Source organism: Haliotis asinina, chromosome 3, assembly GCF_037392515.1.
Source record: "Haliotis asinina isolate JCU_RB_2024 chromosome 3, JCU_Hal_asi_v2, whole genome shotgun sequence".
Lineage (NCBI taxonomy): Eukaryota > Metazoa > Mollusca > Gastropoda > Lepetellida > Haliotidae > Haliotis > Haliotis asinina.
Window position 1 is genome coordinate 46,865,972 of NC_090282.1, and position 24,009 is coordinate 46,889,980.

The window sequence follows — 24,009 nt, forward strand, 5'->3', positions numbered from 1 at the left end:
CATAACGTGTCAACCAAGACAGTGAGTCTGACCATTCGATCCTATTAGTCGCCTCTTTGGACAAAACTCGGACACACAAGGTTAATTCTAGCCCAGATTCCTTTAGCAGACACACAGGAAAGAAGCCAGGACATTATTACTGGTACAATACTAGCACTCCAAAGAAAGAAGTCAAGACATTATTACTAGTACAATACTAGCACTCACAAGAAAGAAGTCAGGACATTATTACTAGTACAATACTAGCACTCACCAGAGAGAAGTCAGGACATTATTACTAGTACAATACTAGTACTCACAAGAAAGAAGTCAGGACATTATTACTAGTACAATACTAGCACTCACGAGAAAGAAGTCAGGACATTATTACTAGTACAATACTAGCACTCACAAGAAAGAAGTCAGGACATTATTACTAGTACAATACTAGCACTCACAAGAAAGAAGTCAGGACATTATTACTAGTACAATACTAGCACTCACAAGAAAGAAGTCAGGACATTATTACTAGTACAATACTAGCCCTCACGAGAAAGAAGTCAGGACATTATTACTAGTACAATACTAGCACTCACAAGAAAGAAGTCAGGACATTATTACTAGTACAATACTAGCCCTCACAAGAAAGAAGTCAGGACATTATTACTGGTACAAAACTAGCACTCACGAGAAAGAAGTCAGGACATTATTACTAGTACAATACTAGCACTCACCAGAGAGAAGTCAGGACATAATTACTAGTACAATACCAGCACTCACAAGAGAGAAGCCTGGACATTATTACTAGTACAATACCAGTACTCACAAGAAAGAAGTCCTTACATTATTACAAGTATAATACCAGCACTCACACAAGACAAGTCAGGACAGACTTGCTAAGCATGTACAGCTGTGTAATAAAAGAGACATTATTAGCATCTCAGCTTATCATGGATGTTGATAGGGAAATCTAAAGATTTTTATGTCATGACAAACAAAAAGCATTCAGTCAGAAGACATCTGGAAGCTTAAAACCCTTGTGGTGATCACATTCACTATGAATAAATAAAGCCAATTAGAAAGTGTTCATATGTAACATGTTATACTTGCACTCAACCTAATGAAAGTATTAGAATGTATATGATACTAAGAAAGTGTAATCCCAAATATAACAAATGTTACATATACCAGTTGTATCAAACTGTGTAACTGAATCCCTCTCTTTTGTATTGCATCATACATCTTGTTTAGAAGCAAACCATCATTTCAGGAGTCTAGCCAAACATTACAGCAATTTTCCCATACCAAACATTGTCATAATGATAACCACAAAACCTAACAAATATTGAAAAGTCTAACTTTTCTCTTTATGTCAAATGTTTCCATTCTTAATACAAACAAACGAATGGGGTCAAACAGTCAGGTTTGATCACTGAAATGCCATGCCATTTCTAGAAAGGATCCCCTCAAACAGGGCACAACATCTATTATCATCTGTCTAATGACAGAAGCCATGCAGTTTAAGGAAGGACATGTGAGGACATCACCTTCACCCTGTAGCTGTCCATGCTAGCTGAAGTCACTTGTGCTGTTGTTGGTCACAACACTGCATGCTGAAGGGCAGATCAGTATAGAATGCTGCTCCTGGTGAGGACAAAAATAGGGGCTAGTTGAAGGAGTGAACAGTAAACATATACTAGCTGCTCCCATCAACAGCTACCCTACTGATAACATTCCAGTTTGCATGGTTGGACTGAAGTTACAGCAAACATAGACTCATTCTGTGATCAAATTTGTAAATTTCCATTTGTATATCATGTATTTATCACATTTAGCAATAGCACCTAAAATACCCACATGTTTAGATCTAAAACACAAAACAAACAGTAAAAACTTACCTAAAATATTGTCATTCATATGAGCGAGTCAATTTCAAAGACCCGAAGTAGCTCAGTGTTACAGAAACTGCAGATACTCTAATGTGCAGATTATCTGATCTCATATCAACACTTACTTACGTCTGCAACAGCCTTCGTCTATCAACAATGCACAATTAAAAGATTTTGGAAACATAAACAAAAGCCTTGAGTAACCTCTTCTGCTTCATCAATATTGCTAAAAACATAAGACATATGTACTCTCAAGGGGTACCTCTCAAAGACTGGTGGATAAAATGAAAGAATCTGTTTCCACTGTTCACATTTACAACACACAAATAAGTACTGAAACAACCCTAAAGTTTACAGTTGTAACGTGAAAAGGTGATTACAAAGTATGGAGAAACATTCTTACTAGAGTGTGTTAACTGAAGAGACATATGAGCATGTATGCTCACATAACACCAGTGCTTTTCTAAGAAGCGATTTCAAGTCTTATGGTAAATGTCTTGATCAATGCTGTTGTTGCTGTTGTGAAGGTACTCCTGTAAGCCATAGAATACATGAGATCATACACCCCATACCAATCTGCCCACTTGCCAAAAACCGGGAGCTAATTTTAACCACAATGCTGATGGCTGTAAACTGGATGACACAAAGCCTCTGATCTGCTCCCTGCCCAGCATAAGAAAGCCTCAGATTTGAGATTAACAACAATGTTCTTCCTCTGCTCAAAGCCTGTCCCTGATCTGAACCAATCACTTCTGATTGTGATATGTCCTTACAACTATTTGGACTGAATTCATATGAGCAGCTTTGTACATTGCTTCATAAAATTCCACAGAAGTCACCAATATTATTTTGAACTTGAGTGGTATTCAGCCTTGCCTGTAATGGTTACCTTGTTCACCAGCAACGCTGGCACAGAAGTTCAAAGGTATTGACTACATAGGTATTGACTTCCACCTGACACAAAAGCAGACATCTTTCCAAATAGACACTTGGTCATTTACTGATTCCACGAAGGGACCGTTCATAATTTACAGCTAGAGGGTGGTGGTGATGATTTCAGTAGGAGTTTTGTTCACCAATTTTGTTCTGGTTTGTGTGTGTCTACATGTTCTGGAAGGGGTTTCACTGTTCCATTAATTATGAACGGTCCCTAACAAGTCATACTGCATATCAACACTGAACACTTGGCTTGAAAAAAACCCACTGATTAATATGATTTTGACAGAACAAATGACTTTGATGGAACTCCTTAGTTATCATCCAAAAGGTATAACCATGCAAAGAAAGAATACACTTACTGTATACCATGTAGCTTAAAATGAAAGTTAAAAAGTTCAATTTTAATAGCATGATCAAATATTCTGAGTGAGAAAGTTTAGTTTTACACTGCACTCAGCAATAGTCTAGGTATATGGCGTAAGTCTGTCAATAATCGAGCCTGGACCAGACAATCCAGTGATCAACACCATGAGCATCAGTCTGCGCAACTGGGAATTGATGACATGTGTCAACCAAGTCAGTTAACCTGACCACCTGATCCTGTAAGTCTGCTCTTATGACAAGCATGTTTGCTTTTTAAGGCAGGCATGGTTGCTGAAGGCCTATTCTACACCGGATACCCTGGTATATTGTTTCAAGAGTTTGTATGTTACTTATTGCTTCATACCTTAATTAACTAAAAAAAAACCAATACTTCGTCCTTTTAAACATACGTTCAGAAAGTATTAATGCTAAATACACATTGCCATATGTGTAAACATAGTGTAACACCACGGACAAAACAGCCATCATTTCCCAGTCTACCTCACGTCTACCATTTGCAGTCAGTTGTTTGGGTCACACCTGTCACAAGACAATTGTTTTTCAGGTAGAACGCTTTGAGCTGATTTTCTTAGTAAATTATGGAAATTCACTTTTGTGTTATTGTACAGAATCCTCTCATTTCATTACTCAAATCAATGTCATACAAAGATCTTGTCTTAATGAAAATGACCCCGGACACTTTCCATTTGTTTAAGTGATAATCACAACAATTAACCACTGTATTTATTATATAATAGGTACCTATATGCAGCACTGTACAGTTAAAAAAAAGAGAGATTAAAACTGAGACCAGCTCAGCGGTTGAATAATTATATAAGTCTGTCACAAAACTGCAGTGCTGAAAAGTAGATTATCCTCAGAATGTAATCCACACAACAAATCGTCATTAATCTTCACAAATGACATAATACAGTTACTACAAACAATCCAGACATGAGCTGTTAATACGTGATAAACAGCAAACTGACTGAAGTCACCTGTAATATAAACTCATAGTGTGCAATAACAGGCCTACCTACAAAAAGGTGAACAGATCATCAAAACTGAACTCATACACATGGTAACACCATAACATAACTTAACATAACAAAAATCACTAAAATATGAAAATAAACTTCCAAACCTGCAACAATATCCTCTAAAACTAAAACAAACGCTCTGTAATGGAAAACTTATTGTTTGATATGGCAACAAAACTCGTGTATCAGCTAGAAGAGGGCCCGAGAACAGTCGCTCAGTGTACAAAACAGCAGTCATACCATCCAAAAACGGCAGTCATAGCAATCCAAAACAGCATAAATATTGTCAAAGATGCAGTCTAAGTAAACTTAGTCTCAGTGTAATTTGTTACACTCAACCACTGAGTCTAACAAAACCTAGTAGAAGGTCACATCAGGTAACCTTTGAGCGACCCATGACCGTCCAACCAAACGCGAGACGGTTAAATACATTTAACCAATCAGACAACGGCTACTATTTAGGGATCAGAGGGACTTTCAAAATATTCAGGTCACTGACACAGATCTCTCCACAAACAAAAATCAGCATATAACACAATTATTCGACCTGCAGTATATACGCTTTGGGGTTTCTGTTGAAATGGTTACCATTAGCTAAGATTTTTGCAATATGACATCCTTGAATACTGCCTAAAACACCATTTTCAGAGACTGTTTACTCACCGTTGTCATGGTTGTATGTATGCCATGTGCATCACCCGGAAGCGAGCGTACGCTAAATATCATTCTGAATCGTTCAGGTACGAACCTTTTCAAGATAAAAAGTTCAAAAGGTATATGCGAATGTCCACTTTCGCGATCTGGTAAGCTGTGTTCTGACTGGTCAATCTCAAAGGTTACCTGATGCAACCTCCCATAAGGTTTTGTTTGACTCATTAATGGAGTGGAACGAAAAGTACTGACGATAAGTTTACTTCGACTAGTCAAAGATGGTGGCAAGGGGTGACGAACAGGCTTTGGTCAATACTGTTTTTCATCACTGTGAGTTAACCTTGAAAATATCATATCTGGATGTAGCATATCAGCCCCCTATTGCGGTTAGCTTCAAACCTTTGTCCATGCTTCTCAGTGTCAGGCTTGCATTTCCTCGTTCGACCGAATAGGTTTTGTACTTTGTTGTCAACAATGTATCGCGCTACTGTTTCTCTTCAATTTTGTAAATAAAGTATTTACAGTGTCACAATCAATGTTAATATATTTTAGTGATTTAAAGCGTTGATCATGCTCTGTGAATTTCATGTTAAAGTGGTCATTTTGACTTTGACTGTGTTTTGTTATTTTGGTGATTTTTGTTCTGTTTTGGTGTCTACGAGTTCAATTAGATGCCTGATTTAAGAAGATGCTATTTGATGAACATAGAGATTTTTCTGCAATTTTCTTTATATTTAGGAGTACAACGTTTCAGGGCTTCTTCAAGTTCCATCATCAAGTAGAACTGAACAGTAACTGTCACACATGCCTTATCCAACCCAAAAGACTGTGTGTATAAACTGAAGTGTGACTGTGGAGAGGGGAGATAGGCAGACTAGTAGCTACACATCACAGGCCCTCGTGTCACTGCAAGGATTGAGATGACCTCCGAATTGAAACATCTCACAGTACAACAATACAACATATCCAGACAAGACCGGATACTTCATTGTACCCCACCCGCCTGCTTTGTCGAACGCTACACTACCATCGCATGCAATCGATTAAAACTCCTAAACATAATCATGGGTGATGGGCCTATCAATTACCACTCATGACACATATCACTTCTTTATTGTTATTTCAACAAGTCAACTGAAAGCCGATTTTAACCCTCAACTGAATGATCTTGACACAAATGGCGGACGATAGCAAGGACGATAGGCTGCATAAGGGTGTGTGGTCAAAACAAGCCCTCCAATTGGTCGACGCTTGCAAGGTCTTTATCGCCAATTTGTTATTATTACACATTCCTGACAATTGAAGAAATCCCATGTAGAATGTAACATTTAGTTATGACTATATAAATTACTTTTTGGGCAGCAGTTCCTCACTTATCTGAATCCATTTCAGTTTTAAATACTGACACTATATTTTCCATATATGCTCATATAGAGTGAATTCAATATGTTGATTAGGGCAGAGATTTCTGTTTCAAGTCAACAAGGGGTGACTTCTTCCGACGCATGTTTGGACCTCAATTTAGGCTTTATATGTTAGCAAATGATGTAAAAATATCGCAGGTATGGAACAGTTTTAAGCACATGGACATGATAAAATTGCAGAATGATAACATTTTCCTGATACAGTGAGACCCCGGATATCCAGATACATTCATTTTTGTGTAAATCATCTGGATAACTGAATGTCTGGATATCTGTCATTCTGGCTCTGTTGTTGAAATGGTAGCGAGCATAAATTTCTGGGTAAAAATCACTTCCAAGAGAGAGCATGGTCGTTTTGATTTGCCAATTACAATTCTCTCAGTGTCAGACTGGGCTACTAATCACCAGCAATACCCTGCTGATCAGACATTAATCCAGATTAGCAGACCTTCACTTCACACTATTAGCAAAAGATCACCTATTATCCAAGCAGTCAGTTACAGCAGAAATACCAGTCATCATAGCTTGAAATAAAAGGTTTACCCCTTATAAAATATTTCCATCAGTCAGTGTTACGATACATTTCATATATATATATAGGTGAATTCATGGATTCATTTCCAAGAAAAGCTTAACAGAACTTAAAGCTTTTCAAATAAATACTCATTTATCTCAACAAACAACAGATAATTCTAACCACCCAAGAGGATGTGTATGATAAAATATTACAAGACATATGTGTTTCTTGTTTTGGTAACATTATGTAGACAAAAATATTTCCTATGACAGACCATATACTATCTAACTTTAATTTCATATTCCGATTTTCATTCAGCATTCATTCATTCTAATAGCAAACTTTAGGCTATGTCTGTTTGGTATTCACACAGAAAATGTGTATAAAATCAATTACATGTATATGTTTTTGATGACATAAATTTGAATTTAACACCACAATTATTCTATGAAGATATGTTTCTGCATTTATTTTTAATTTTACAAATCTAACAGATAATATGTACAATGACTAAATAAAGTCATGCATGTATAATATACTTAAGTACACATGCACCATCACACAAAAAATCAGAGAAAATTACAATATTGTACAGTGCACATATCTATTGATGTAAAGTGAGAAACAAAATTGACTTTATAATAATATTTGCATTAAAATTTGAAAAATCCAACGAAACATAAAGAGATAGGTCTAAAGATACAGCATGGCTTCTTCATGACTATTATAACAAGAGTCATCAGAAGATGACCCCACACATCTCCCTGGCTCCACATACATGTACTTCAAAGGACAAATCATCTGAAAGTTACTTGATGTCTTTTGGACAATAATAACCTGATTATTGTGAAAGCAAACAGTATATAGACACTAGAGTTGTGACGATTAATCGATACGCAAGTTATCGCGATTCAAGAGCTGCACAACATGAGACATCGGTACGATTGTCGTGTATCGATTCAACAGGATACTTACATACTTAGCAGTCTACAAAAACACCCTCTCCCCTTCTATTTAGATTTTCGTGGAAAATATTGCCATGGACATGCTCTGACTGAGATAATTTTCACAAATTTATTTTGTTATCTGTGCAAAAAAGCCAGTTGTTACAATGTTGATCCCTACTGTTCCATTTTTTGGGAAAACACTACTTTACTGACACATGCTAAACATTTTTAATAAAATGTCTTTCATGATGATGTGTTTTATTTATCTTGGGAGAAGAATACCTTCCCAGAAATGATAACATAACAGCGCATTATTTCCAGTACTTTTATTTTTCTGTATGCAAGAACAAAATATCGTGATATGTATCGTATGTATTGGACTACCAGTATCGTGATACGTATTCTTATCGTGGCATGGGCGTATCGTCACAACTCTAATAGACACTGCAGTAAAATGTAAACCATTTGATGTTTACAACACTTAACAAGAGTCATCAGATGACAGCCCCAGCACATTTGAAAGAACAAATCATCTGATACTTACTCGATGTTTTTTCAGACTCAGTGTGAATAGCTTCCATGGAAATCATGAAAAATATAAATGCCATACATCTGTAAACAGAAAAAGGCACCACTTCAAGATCTGTCTCATATATTTGCCAAGATCTGTTGAAAGATAGCAAATGGTATTCGAATTGTGCTCCAGAAACGAAGCTCATCCCTCCATTTTGAGTCTGAATTCTTTCCATGGAAACCCAGGGAAATACAAAAATGCCAAAACTTTGGATATATAGCAAAAGGCACCACTTTATGGTCTGCCTCAAATATCTGCCAAGTTTTGCTGAAAGATATTAAGAAGTTTTTGAGTTCTGCTCCAGAAAAGAAGCCCATCCCTCCATTTTGAAATAAAGTCCAAATTGTTTCCATGGAACCTGGGAAAAATAAAAATGCCAAAACTTTGTAAATAGCAAAAGGCACAAATTTGTGGTCTGCCTCAAATATCATCTAAGTTTTGCAGAAAGATATTAAACCGTTTTTGAGTTGTGCTCCGGAAACAAAACACATCTCTCACTTTTGAGACATAGTCCAAAATATCTCCATGGAAAACAAAGAACAAGAAATCACAAAAACCTGTAAATAGAAAAAAGGCACCACTAGAAGGTCTGCCACACATATCTACCAAGATTTGCAGAAAAATATTGAACAGGGTTTTTGAGTTCTGCTCTGGAAACAAAGCCCATCCCTCCATTTTGAAATTAAATCTGAAACCGAGAAAAAAATAAATCACAAAAACCTGTAAATAGCAAAACGCACCACTATAGGTTCTGACTGATATATCTACCAAATTTTGCCAGAAAATATTGAACGGTTTACGAGTTTTGCTCCAGAAACAAAGTCCCTCCCATCATTACACAAGACAAAAATGTTTCATACAAAACTAAAACAAGGCACCACGATAGGCTCTGACTGATGTATGTGACAAGTTTTACAGAAAAATATTGAACAGTTTTTGAGTTCTGCTCCTGAAACGAAGTCCATCCCTCCATTTTCAGACTCAGTCCAAAACATTTCCATGGAAACCAAGAAAATAATAAATCACTAAGTTCTTGAGTTCTGCTCTGGAAACGAAACACACCTCTCACTTTTGAGACAAAGTCTGAATCGTTTCCATGGAAACCGAGAAACTAGGAAATCATAAAAACATGTAACTAGCAAAAGGCACCACTTTAGGTTCTGATTGATATATCTACCAAGTTTTGCAGAAAAATATTGAACGGTTTTGGAGTTCTGCTCCGGAAACAAAGCCCATCTCTCAAATTTGAGACTAAGTCCGAAACATTTACATGGAAACCGAGAAAATAATAAATCATGAAAACCTGTAAATAGCAATAGGCACTACTTTGGTGTGCCACACATATCAACCAAATATTGAACGGTTTTTGAGTTATGCTCCGGAAACGAAGCCCACCCCACCATTAGACTAACACCAAAATGTTCCATGGAAAAACAAACAAAATAAAAATGCCAAAACTCTGTAAATAGCAAAAGGCACAACTATAGGTTGAGATTTTTATATCTATCAAGCTTGGTAAAAAATTATGCTCCAGAAACAAAATAATGATGGATGGATGGAGGGACGGACAGACGAGGCATCGACTATATCCCCCCTCATTACATGCCGGGGGGGATTAAAATGACGAAACATGACCTGAAAACGATTTGCTGATTTCACTGTGTTGCTTCGAACTGCCATTTCGTGATTCATTCATGCAATATAAGCAGTCATGACTATGCCGGGTGTATCACTGAATCACGGAATAAATATTTTAGGAAATAACACTTGATATATCATCATAAACGGGAAAAGACATACTGTCCATGCACCGGCATGAATGATACCGTTGAAGGTGATGAAGGCTATACGGGTTGATTGTCTCTCAGTGTAATAGTAATATGTACAACCCACATCACACATAGAACATGTGCTGTCAGTTTAAGGTTAGACCAGCGCACTTTGCAGATTAGTGAAAGGAAGATAAATTCAATAAAATAGTCCATTTTTGCAAAACAATAAATTATGCAGTCAAACAGTCTAAACGTGGATACGTTTAGGACACTATTGAAAGGGTGAAATGAGTCATTTTATGTTTTGTCCAAAGAGTGATACACACAATTACAGGAATTTACAAATCAGTAATCAGCACACCAACGTCTATTTCCGATGTCGCAAAATGCATAAAACAAGCAATTACTTGAACTAAAATGCTGTATTATTTTCAGTAGGTCACTACATTTGAAGATACGAATAGCTATATAGTACTCTGTTCATAGTGATGCAAAATTAGTCAAAATACATGTACACACACATGAGAATGTTGGAATCTAAAGACTAACTTCTATATCAGATAGGGTCATACAAATAGTTATTACATGTAGTGCATTGTCTTCTTTTCTAATAAATTTTGAAAATAACAAAACGTATCCAATCACATTGAGAAACTTTGAACTGGAACAGTTTGGTTCACTGAGAACAAAACATAACGAAAAGGTAGCGTTTGTTTGGAGAAAGTGACATCTATGCTGGCTTTGTTTTTCAAGCCATCATTGTAACGCTCACGAGACGTGCCAAAGCCATCTGCCACCCCGATGCTCTCAACAAAGAACTGGACCACCTAAAGGACACCTTCACCTCTATCAATGGTTGCCCTGCACACCTGGTCTCCAGAATCATCAACAAGTCTATCAAACCCTAAAAACCTAAACCCAAAGCTGCTTCATCACCCATCAGGATCACCATTCCCTACCTAGACCCTGTCATCCATCAGATCTCCTGATCCGTGAAAAACAAAGCAAACATAAATGTCACCTTCTCCAGCAACAAAACCATCAAGACCCTCCTACATGGCAATGGCAGGCACCAGTAGCTCCAAACACGTACATCGGCAAACCCTTAGGCCCCTCAACACCAGACTGAATGAACATCAGGCATCCGTTAACAAACTTGACCTCAAATCGGCTGTTTCTGAACACATCAGCAAGAATCAGGACCACACCATCATATGGGAAGCCACTAAGGCCCTATCTGTCAACAACAGCAATTGGCGGCAAAGGAAATTGCAAGAGGCCATAGGCATCAGAAGAAGCCATCCAGCTATCAACCATGACCAAGGAACACATCTCCCTAGTGCTTGGGACTTATTAATATTGAAATAATTCACTATCATTGCTGCCCACTTCATCCTTATACATACTACCAACAAGGCCCACTCCCACTTGTTACATAACCAGTGATCGAAATAACGGCCTGCCCGACAAAATTTTGAGTCGGGCTGCCTGGAAATTCTCTCCACCAGCCTGATTGTCTGGCTGAAATTTCTAAGGTTGACCTGCTTTCAGTTCGCTCTCAGGAAGATCATTCCATTTTAATTGTCATGTCATATTTTGATTTCAGAAAGATGAATGAAAGCTACGGGTATATTCCTTAATTATACATGGACAACTCTTCAGCCAGTGAAGATAGCAATAGGACACTAACACTGGCTGGCTTAGGAAGCTACGCTATGATTGCATATCTGTAGTCACATGGTTCAATAAGAACAAATCAAAGAGAGGGTTACTTACTTGTCTGTACTTGTTACAAAATGGCGGCATTTTTTGTAAGTTATTGCAAAAAAGTAAGTTAAAAAGGTGGGCAGCCAACTTTCAAGATGGGCAGGCAATATTTATGGCCACCAGCCCGGCTGTTGAGTTGAAAAATTATTTCAATCACTGTACATAACAACACTCCCTGGCTTCCCTTGTCCATTATGCCCCACCCCATCTGGCTTCCTATTGTTTAACTTACAAATCATGCCTGGGTTAACAACCCCCTGGCTTCCACTCCTGTCCATCCACAAATTAACTACTGGCTTCCTTTGTCATACTGTTGTTGTTTCTACATGTACATAAATAGCTTCTTGTACTCCATTGCTTCATTCACCTGATGAAGAAGTAAGAATATACTTCGAAACGTCATGACTCTTCACAATAAAGAAGTTGTCATCCATAAAAACTTAAGCCCTTGATAAAATTGTTGGTTGAAATTCATCCCGTTTTTCATACCAACCACCACTATAGGTGCACTTACATTTAAACCAATGGACAGGAAATTTAATATTCTACATTTCTGTGTAATTTTATAGCCATACGCAGGACCTCCCGTGCGAAATTCTCCTACAACGTTCACTTTTCCAAATGTGTGTCTGAAAAAATCTCAGCATCCAGGAGATTACTAGTTACTCTTCTGTTCCACCTGATAATGGACCTAGGACAAGCCCTGAAACAATGTACTCCAGGATAAAAAGGAGAAGTAACCCCGAAAATCTCGACATTTACATGAGTTCAATTTAGAAGATTTGTTCACCGTTTTTATGGTAGGCCTGAATAACAACCCTTGACATGTATAATATCTGTATCTGTCTAAAACATATTACAGAATGAATGCATGAAGAAATATACAAACAATTGCAAAGAAACAAAAATTTAAAGACTAAAAACTAGATGAGAAATCAATTATTGGGGTGACTATTGTGGGGATCATTGTAACCTACTGAAAAAAATACTGCAACGGTAGTCTTTTGTGAACAGCTATTGCAATACTACAGCAATAGATTTTTGTCTCCTTGAATAGTCTCATTTACAAATCATTTATCAAATGAACATATGGTTTACATGACAAAAAATACCAAGTTGAAGTAGTTTCAAACTCTTTTAATAACTGATAAGAAACTTGAAACCCAGCTCAAGTAAACTATCAAAACAAACTAAATAAAGCTGTATCTTTAAGTCTGCACCTAAACATCCTGTATCTTGAGCTGTACATTAATAAATGGAAGTTAATTGCTTAACTATTGATAGTCACACATACTATCAATGCATCAACAATTTTCATTTCTACCATTGATCAGTTGCTTTTAGGGACTCAACAACTTCCACCCACCGACAGTTAGATACATCATTACAGCTCTAATCACATTTGGCTCTTATTTCCGAAATGTATGTTGATTAACATGCAGCATGCATCACTTACTTTCATTACAAGTCTATTTACATGTAGGTTACTGAAATGACCATGGTCGCATTGGCCAGGGCACACTTATACAAGACAATTCTTAGATATGAGATTCTTCAGAAGCACACTACAAAGGGATCATCATGATGAAACATGGTGTGCATTGTGTTTTAAAACGATTGGGTTGCATTGGTCTTAGTGTAATCTGGTCATATGGTTACCTAATCCAATTCTTCTGTCACAGATGATATGTTGTCCAACATGGGTAAAATCTGTGTACATAAATACAGATAGTTAAACTTAAAGAGGTGGATCTGGCCTCTGTTTTGCTCAGCATCACTGGCACCAAAGCACCTGGTTGAGCACTTGAAGATAGGTTTTGAAGTCAAAAACGACATACAATGAGGCCAAGATAGCGAGCAGTTAATAACGAATGGCACTTATCTTACTCAAGAAAGGAGCCCTGTGATATCAAGGACATCTTTAAGGAAAATGGCATCATGGTCATTAGCTACAAACCAGCAGCCAATTTTTCAACATGGGAAGCCCCTCAAAAATATTTTGCCCCTTATCAAAAGCCAGTGAGATACAGCAGAGAAAGTAACAATGATATACATGGCCGGTCACTTACATCTGGCAGTTCATAGAAACATCCAAGAGAGAAAAATATCTATGCTTCATAAAAAACCCCATCCCTTTCTTGTCTCACAAAAAAACAAACTCTACCATATTACATCCAGCATGCTGGTTAGGTCTCATGCAAGAATTGGAAAATGTACTTGAATAATTCCAGAACACCTGATCATCAACACACCAGTATTTCCAGTGGTGTCAGACTCTCCAGCATCCTAGGTAACCTCTTTTGACAAACCATCCATGTATAATATAGTAAGACTTATACAGTCTATATAACATTCTCAGCACAGTGTAAATTCCAGCTAGCTGTATTATATACATCATTTGGGGGATTATCAAAATCTCCTCACCCAATCCTCTACTATTAATAGGTAAGCAGCTTTAAGTATTTTACTCGACTGTAGTGAACAAAACATCCATTCACAAATCTATATGTGACACTCTGACTATGATTTTGTAAGCAGATAACTTGGTAATAAAAGTATTGTCCCTATCACTGCGAGTGTGAAAACAGTTTAAACTTGGCATGTGTAAGTGAGTGTCAGATCATTGATAGTCTTAGGGCTGCAACTGGGTCCAAAATAAACAAGAACACAAAGTCATCAATATCCCCCGCAAAGCAAAGTCATACTTGTTGCCATGGAAACGCAAAAAAAATATTTTATTCACAAATCCAGAACTACCAAATGGCACCAGTACACCGCTAGGTCATTCTATGTGCCAAGTTTGATGAACATTGGTGGAGAAACATTGAATGGTTTTAAAGTTATGCAGTATTATGCATTTTAATACCCTCTACACAATGTGTGTGTGTTGGGGGGTTGGTGCGGATGACAAACGTGATAAAAGAAAAATATTAAACAACAGACAAAGACCACAGAAAATACTGGCACAATAATATCAATATTGAAAATATTAAATTAGTAAAGACTAATCAATAAAGATTCTGGAAAATTGTTATACATGTATTTGAATTCTTACAAATTCCATTTCTAACTCTTACATATTACATGACATTCCCCCTAAAGTAAATATCCTGCAACATAAAAAATATCACTGAATGTCAGGTGTTTGGAAACACTATTTCATGCAAGGATTGGTATAATTTCTCAATTGGCTATCAAGCCTTCCATCCTTGAGACATTCATTATTCCCCCAATAGTCATTAATATGAAATCACTGGAGAACAATCAATTGCAGATTTCATGATCAATTCCCCTCAAGGAAAACAATGTAAAATAATCATTGACTGAAATTGACAAACTGGAAAAAAAACATAATATGTAATTAATATGATTATCTTGATCACAAAAAAAGTAGGTTCAATACAGAGTTTTACAACAGAGTTAGGAAAGAACTGAAAATGTTGTAGATATATTAAACACACACACGCACACACACATGCACACACAACACCTAATGCTCATTGAGTCATGTAATATTCGTACCCAAAGACATTAAGGCTAGTAGAATGGGGAAAGACATAACCTTCTACTATAATAAGTTCTAGGATCATAAGTAAAAATGAATAATACAGTAAAACTATTGGGAATGTTGTAGCTGTAATTTCATTATGTTTGCCTATTTATCTGTTATGGTTCTGAGATGGGTAAGATGAATATTAAGAATGGGTGGATCCTATGTATTACTATCTGGACCCATAGTTCATCATGTGATGCATTGTGAACTGACAATAACTGGCCACTAATTTTCTCATTCCTGACTTGCTTACATATCTGTGTGCGTGTGTGTGTGTGTGTGTGTGTGTGCATGCCTGTGTGCATGCATGCGTGTGTGTGGGTGCATTTGTGTGTGGTTGTTGTTCAATAACTGCAATAAATTTAGCCTAATGTCCCAAAACTGGATTCTTTATTACACTAACGCAACAGTGGCAAAAAGTTGTATCTAACTATAGTTTACAAACATCTCGAGAGATATTCTCTTCCTAAAAGGCTTCCAATGTGCAAATATATTATGACTGATTGTCCCATTCTGTTTTCTACAGAGTAAGACATCTGCCCCAAACATTTGTACATTTGCTTGGGTTGTACCAGTAACAAATAATAAGTGTGTACATGCGAAAGTGTGCAACACTGAGTTGTTTAATGACACTGATAGATACTACTGAAACAAATATTGGGCACATTATCCAAAATTTATATGTAAATTGAAAATAAACAAACGCAGAAATACCATATCGAAATAATGCCAAATGGACTTTGCTGAATCAACAGGTTAGTCACCAGGAAGCTTCAAGTTTAGTTCAGACCCGTGCAAAAAGTAATCGGACACTTGACGGAATTTCCATGGCAGTCAAGCATTTTGGCACGACCAAATGATGGAAATGATTCAATAATGTTCACAAAGTTTGAACTGACAAATCATATTGTTACTTGAAGCACATAAACCCTGACCCTGAAAAAACCGAAGTGGGTTGGTAGTCACAATGAAACTGATATGCCAGAGAGGCAGTCAGTTCTGCTGACTCCGAACTGTCAGCTCAATATGAAGATGCTTCGCTAGACAAGCGCATCGCCAGTATCTTGGCAAATTTCCGTAAACAGTCAGGCCTATCTCGCCTAAAAGGCGCATATATTGCGGCTACATGCATCAATCGTTTTAAACGCCTTAGGGCACTTCATATACTATTTCAATTCTTACCTGTATAAACTTATGAATTAAGACAAAACACCGAGCCTCGCCATGATGCTGCCTGTAACATGAACATTCAACAACATTCATGATTCAAGAAACTTTTCGTCTGCTGGCAGCCGTCGAATAAGCACCATCACACTCGAGAAATCGTTTCCAGTAACCCATAAACAGAATACATAGTCCGTCTTAGGTGCATGGCAACTAGAAACTACTCGACTGTATAAGCTTAATAATTATTTCCCATTGACTGGCTCCGCCTGGCCTACGAAGTCAAAAGGCTAACTTACGCCGCGCGGTTTCCACCTCTGTCCCTCGTTCTCTCAAGCCCTTGTATGGTGTTCCGCTCGGGATATAATTCTCGACGTTAAGCAATGGGTTATCAAATCAAAACCGTTTGAGTGAGTGAGTGAGTGAGTTGAGTTTAACGCCGCACTCAGCAATATTCCAGCTATATGGCGGCGGTCTGTAAATAATCGAGTCTGGACCAGACAATCCAGTAATCAACAACATGAGCATCGATCTGCGCAATTGGGAACCGATGACATGTGTCAACCATCGCCTGACCACCCGATCCCGTTAGTCGCCTCTTACGACAAGCTGAGTCGCCTTCTATGGCAAAACCGTTTGAAAATATGTCACAGTAATTTGTACTTGAAACTACGTGTCGTATTTTCTCTGCTATAAACATGACTGTTATTTTTCCTATGGCTAATCTGAAAGCATTTTACGTAACTTATGTCAAGAAAAATATCTGTCTTAATGTTTTCATAGGTGTTATAGGCATAGCATAGATTCCGGTCAGTCTGTGCACACGGCTGATCACCGAGATGCGACATTTCTTTAGGTGGATTCCAATTTCTATCAGATATTTTGTGATGACGTTCCTGAGATTGTTACACACATCCAAACACGTTCGGTATCCCTGAATGTTTATTTTACGGAAATTGACTGCATGTCTGTGTTTATGATAATTGTAAGACTTAATTGGAAATAGCTTGGAAATAAATACATAATATGCGTTATTTCATGGCAATGTCCGTTCTACGTAGCCTTCATTCAATTTCAAAAATACTGCCGCAAACAGGTTTCCGTACAATTCTTTGGCACTGCCGATGACGTCAATCGATCGCGAGGCAGTGTCATGGTTCGATTTTCCCTGAACGTTGCGCTTTTTGTGCGATTTCGTGTTTATACTTTTGTAACAACGAGACAAGATTTCATATTAGTATCTCTAGCACAGATTCGTCTCGCTTTCTTTCAGCATGGACTCAATGAAGCTCAAAGACGAAGGAGTAGGTTCCTAGCCCGTGTTTATAATGACCTACTGAGGTACCGTCTGCTCACAAAGTTTTATTCTGACCACAGGGCAACGTACGTGTAGATTCAAGCTGGAAAGAGATCTGGACATACGTGTACATAGGTAGTAATTCAACATTCTGTTTTCGTAAATCAGCTTTTATGAAACTACAAATATCTGACGTTAATAGAGGCGGATGGAACCAGAGGCCATATACCATACGATATGGTGTCTGATGGAACCAAGATTTATGTATTTTTAAGAAAAGGAGTTCAGCCGGTGCCTCTCCGAAATGAGGTGGGCGTTCAGGCGGCAGCCCATCTTGTTACCACTATACGTGCTTTGCAGATGATTATATATGCATGTGCGCGCGCGCACACACACACACACACAGACAGAGTATATTGCAGTATATATATTTTTTTATATCAACCTTTATCGCTTATTTCACCATAGCCACCAAATCAGATTGCTAACTGCCTCGCGAAACGTTTGTATGCTTTTGCTTGTGCATATTTAATATTATCAGTGAGAATAGAAGACTTAGATTCACCCTGATATTATCTAGTCTATATTTTAACTACTGGGGCGGCATATGGAGGATGTGTTCAATATTGCACTGCATGTCGTGTTACGGTAAAGGTCACTTAGTGAATCTGTAATTGTGGAGGATTTTAGATGTAGATAACTAATTTCACACTCACTGAAGCACCATAACCCAGCTATCTAAGTAGCCGAGGGATAGCTCGTGTCTGAGGCTGCGTTGTTTGTTATGGGGACTGGTCAGCGTGCACGACGAAACCAAGGTGTGGCACATGGCCCTGTCTTGGCAGCCGACGTATGAGCTAGGCAAGATACAGGGGCATCCTATACGTAGATAGGTCAGTACAATAGACATAATGTTTGCTGATAGTAGAAAGTGTCAAGCACGGAAAACATAGGCCGACCCATCCGTTAAGCCTAAGCGTTAGTGAAGTGTAAACATCTCTCAGTATGTCCCTCTCCCTCTCTCTCTCTCTTTCTCTCTCTCTCTCCCTCTCTCTTTCTCTCTCTCTCACTCCAGTGTTGTACAGACCCATCTGCATGTGTAGTACACGATAACAGACTCTCTAGTGTTGTGTAGGCGATCTGTGTAGTACAAGACAAGATAACGGACTCTCTCCAGTGTTGTGTAGGCCCATCTGTCTAGTACAAAATAATAGACTCTCTCGAGTGTTGTACTGGCCAATCTGCATGTGTAGTACACGATAAGAGACCCCCTCCACTGTTGTACTGGCCAATCTGCACGTGTAGTACAAGATAAGAGACCCTCTCCAGTGTTGTACCCGCCAATCTGCATGTGTAGTACAAGATAAGAGACCCTCCCCAGTGTTGTACTGGCCAATCTGCATGTATAGTACAAGATAGGAGACCCTCTCGAGTGTTGTATTGGCCAATCGGCATGTGTAGTACAAGATAAGAGACCCTCCCCAGTGTTGTACTGGCCAATCTGCATGTGTAGTACAAGACAAGAGACCCTCCCCAGTGTTGTACCCGCCAATCTGCATGTATAGTACAAGATAGGAGACCCTCTCGAGTGTTGTATTGGCCAATCGGCATGTGTAGTACAAGATACGAGACCCTCCCCAGTGTTGTACTGGCCAATCTGCATGTGTAGTACAAGATACGAGACCCTCTCGAGTGTTGTATTGGCCAATCTGCATGTATAGTACAAGGTAGGAGACCCTCTCGAGTGTTGTATTGGCCAATCTGTCTAGTACAAAATAATAGACTCTCTCGAGTGTTGTACTGGCCAATCTGCATGTGTAGTACACGATAAGAGACCCTCTCCACTGTTGTACTGGCCAATCTGCACGTGTAGTACAAGATAAGAGACCCTCTCCAGTGTTGTATTGGCCAATCGGCATGTGTAGTACAAGATAAGAGACCCTCCCAGTGTTGTACTGGCCAATCTGCATGTATAGTACAAAATAGGAGACCCTCTAGAGTGTTGTATTGGCCAATCGGCATGTGTAGTACAAGATACGAGACCCTCCCCAGTGTTGTACTGGCCAATCTGCATGTATAGTACAAGATAGGAGACCCTCTCGAGTGTTGTATTGGCCAATCGGCATGTGTAGTACAAGATAAGAGACCCTCCCCAGTGTTGTACTGGACAATCTGCATGTGTAGTACAAGATACGAGACCCTCCCCAGTGTTGTACCCGCCAATCTGCATGTGTAGTACAAGATAAGAGACCCTCCCCAGTGTTGTACTGGCCAATCTGCATGTATAGTACAAGATAGGAGACCCTCTCGAGTGTTGTATTGGCCAATCGGCATGTGTAGTACAAGATAAGAGACCCTCCCCAGTGTTGTACTGGCCAATCTGCATGTGTAGTACAAGACAAGAGACCCTCCCCAGTGTTGTACCCGCCAATCTGCATGTATAGTACAAGATAGGAGACCCTCTCGAGTGTTGTATTGGCCAATCGGCATGTGTAGTACAAGATACGAGACCCTCCCCAGTGTTGTACTGGCCAATCTGCATGTGTAGTACAAGATACGAGACCCTCTCGAGTGTTGTATTGGCCAATCTGCATGTATAGTACAAGGTAGGAGACCCTCTCGAGTGTTGTATTGGCCAATCTGTCTAGTACAAAATAATAGACTCTCTCGAGTGTTGTACTGGCCAATCTGCATGTGTAGTACACGATAAGAGACCCTCTCCACTGTTGTACTGGCCAATCTGCACGTGTAGTACAAGATAAGAGACCCTCTCCAGTGTTGTATTGGCCAATCGGCATGTGTAGTACAAGATAAGAGACCCTCCCAGTGTTGTACTGGCCAATCTGCATGTATAGTACAAAATAGGAGACCCTCTAGAGTGTTGTATTGGCCAATCGGCATGTGTAGTACAAGATACGAGACCCTCCCCAGTGTTGTACTGGCCAATCTGCATGTATAGTACAAGATAGGAGACCCTCTCGAGTGTTGTATTGGCCAATCGGCATGTGTAGTACAAGATAAGAGACCCTCCCCAGTGTTGTACTGGACAATCTGCATGTGTAGTACAAGATACGAGACCCTCCCCAGTGTTGTATTGGCCAATCTGCATGTATAGTACAAGATAGGAGACCCTCTCGAGTGTTGTATTGGCCAATCGGCATGTGTAGTACAAGAAAAGAGACCCTCCCCAGTGTTGTACTGGCCAATCTGCATGTGTAGTACAAGATAAGAGACCCTCCCCAGTGTTGTATTGGCCAATCGGCATGTATAGTACAAGATAGGAGACCCTCTCGAGTGTTGTATTGGCCAATCGGCATGTGTAGTACAAGATAAGAGACCCTCTTCAGTGTTGTACTGGACAATCTCCATGTGTAGTACAAGATAAGAGATCCTCTCCAGTGTTGTGTAGTCTCATCTATGTAGTACAGGATAACAATGTCTACCACGTGTTGTGTAGGCCCATCTGTGTAGTACAAGATAACTGTGTCCGCCCAGTGTTGTGTAGGCCCATCTGTGTAGTACAAGATAACAATGTCTCCCCAGTGTTGTGATGGCCCATCTATGTAGTTCAAGATAACAGTGTCTGCCCAGTGCTGTGTAGGCCCATCTGTGTAGTACATGATAACGGACCTGCCAGGGACACGGGCGTGTGTGTTACTGACATGTGACTGGGTATTACAAACACAGAGCTGAGTGTAGGATACACGGTGTATTATAGGCACATGACAGGGTGTTAAGACAGGGGGCTGGGTGTTACAGACATGATAGTGTGTATTAGGACACAGGGCTGGGTGTTACAGACACGAGACTGTGTTACAGACACAGGACTGGGCGTTACAGACATGATAATGTGTACTTGGACATGGGGTTGGGTGTTAGAGATACGAGACTGAGTGTTACAGACACAGGGTTGGGTGTCAGATACATGAGACTGTGTATTGGGACACAGAAGGTCGCGTTTAATAAACGGGCCAATGTTTCAGAGGCACGGACCTGAGTGTTAGAACTAGGGCCAGTATGTGTTAAATGCATCAGTAATTTAATTTCTGATTTCCTGCAATAAAATACATATTTCATTAATCAATGACCGTTATCTTGAATTAGAGAAATTATTCAAAACTTCCGCTACGTCCGTCTGTGAAATGTTTTGTGGAGTGCTGAGAATTACCAACAGTTTTCCCAGATATCCTAAGATGAATTTAGATATCTTCAGTTTATTTCTAATCTGATTATGTTCTATTGAGGTCATTGTTTTGATGATATTTTAGACAATCAAATGGCGTTTAGACATCCTGAAATATTTTTGATGCCACGATAATTGTGAAGTGTCAGTTATTGTTTTTGATGTTTGTTTTTTAAAATAAGACATTCAGTTAAAGATAACTTCAATTAAATATTGGTGACTTAAAATATTATTGATATCTTTGAAAATAATACTGATATATTCATAAGGGTTGAAGATATCCGTAATGGCACAAAACATGTGAAAACGACTTGCCATATTAGCGCTATTTCCTTACTTTGTTTCATATACGTAATGCAACATGTTTTTCCCTTTTTGAAGGCACCGTGGACGATACGAAGGACTGTTCATCTAAACATGTCTAACAATTTGCTGCGTGAGTATGTTGAACTTGCACTGCCGTCTATATTTTATTTTTTAACCATTGTGTACATTTTACAAGGTTAACACCTACTTAACAGATAATCTCCACAGCGATGTGGTTTGACTTACCTCCATTTATGACCCCCTATTCTTGACTGCCCTGGCCATAGCAATACGTGAAGCAACTCCATGTCGTCGTAATGTAGACATTAGGGGCTGCTAAAGTCCTCACGACTGTAATACATCCAACTACTTATATCGTATCTGCTACATGTGCTTGCTGTACCCAGCTTCGGGTAAACAATGAGCTGAAGCCACCTTGTTGTCATAACGTTAATTCTATCGAGATAAATTCGTATAAATATTGCCTTTGGCCTGCAAAAAATACCCGTTATCAATGAATATACCTCTGCTCTCATAATACTTGTGCTAATCACCATTAAACAGTCGAGGGATAAAACCGTCACTGATGCTGTGGTAGGTGAAATATGTATCACGACGCGAGTGGGTGACATCGCTCCTCCCGGAAACAGAAACTAGTTAACAGGTAGAGATAGTGGAAGTCGGAAAGTGTGTCAGATTGACGCATCACTCTCAGTGGATAAATAGGTTGCACTAAATCTACTCAAGTAGTCCAGTCTAAAAAGTTTGAAACAAAACAAATCTCACTCACTGGAAACGACAGATAAGTGTTGACCAAATCTATAAAACGTCAATGATAAGGCCACTTTGCACAGCTTTTAAGCTTGAGTCACCTTGGTGTAAGGGCAAAGTAGCATGGTGGTAGGAAACGTTCCAACTGTTTGTTTAATATCTGATACAAGGATCATGTCTAACATGACGGTAGCAATAATTCAACTGAAACGTTAGGAGGCTATGACGACAGGTGGACATGATGGCAATGAACAATCAGGGGCGGAGTTCAGTACCCGGTACAGTACATCCGTGTTAGTACTTGTAGCGACAGTACCCGTTACAGTACATCCGTGTCAGTCCCTGTAGCGACAGTACGCGTTACAGTACATCCGTGTCAGTCCCTGTAGCGACAGTACCCGTCGTGCGGATAAACTAGATGTCATCTACGTATGTACGTCTTATATCTGGATGAGATTGTATTTGAAGTATTCATTTATTGTGACAGCATGTAAATATCTATCATATACCATGCCTTACAATAGGATGAAAATGAAATAAATCCTTTTCTTATGGTGTATACTGATACAATATGTGATACAATATCTCACTGGAGGATACATAACGTAGTATAACGGGGGAGACGTGTCAGTACATCTGGGTTGCGTGTTGGTGTATGGTAAACGCATATCAGAGCATTAATGTGACTGCATACACGTGAGCCAAAGGCGAAAGTAAAACGCACGCAAGAAAAAAAACGTTCAGATGAATGGGAGAACAATTATGAAATTACAATCGCATGAAATGGATGAATACTTACGGTGCTAATACGGGTGTGTTGCCTTGTCAGATGGGAGTAGCTTTCACTCACTTATGTTTGATTACTGACGTAGG

The 24,009-nt window shown here is 38.9% G+C and overlaps 1 protein-coding gene across 2 annotated transcripts in view; it reads right to left on the minus strand.

Annotated features, from left to right (window-relative positions):
- LOC137278128 (sodium/calcium exchanger 2-like) overlaps positions 1-16,863 on the minus strand; it is a 125,750-nt gene extending 108,887 nt beyond the window's left edge. For both annotated transcript variants that reach the window (XM_067810277.1, XM_067810276.1), the window contains exon 1: positions 16,598-16,863. The gene's annotated coding sequence lies outside the window, so the exon portion shown is untranslated. The remainder of the gene's footprint in view (positions 1-16,597) is intronic.
- Positions 16,864-24,009: the final 7,146 nt, after the last annotated feature.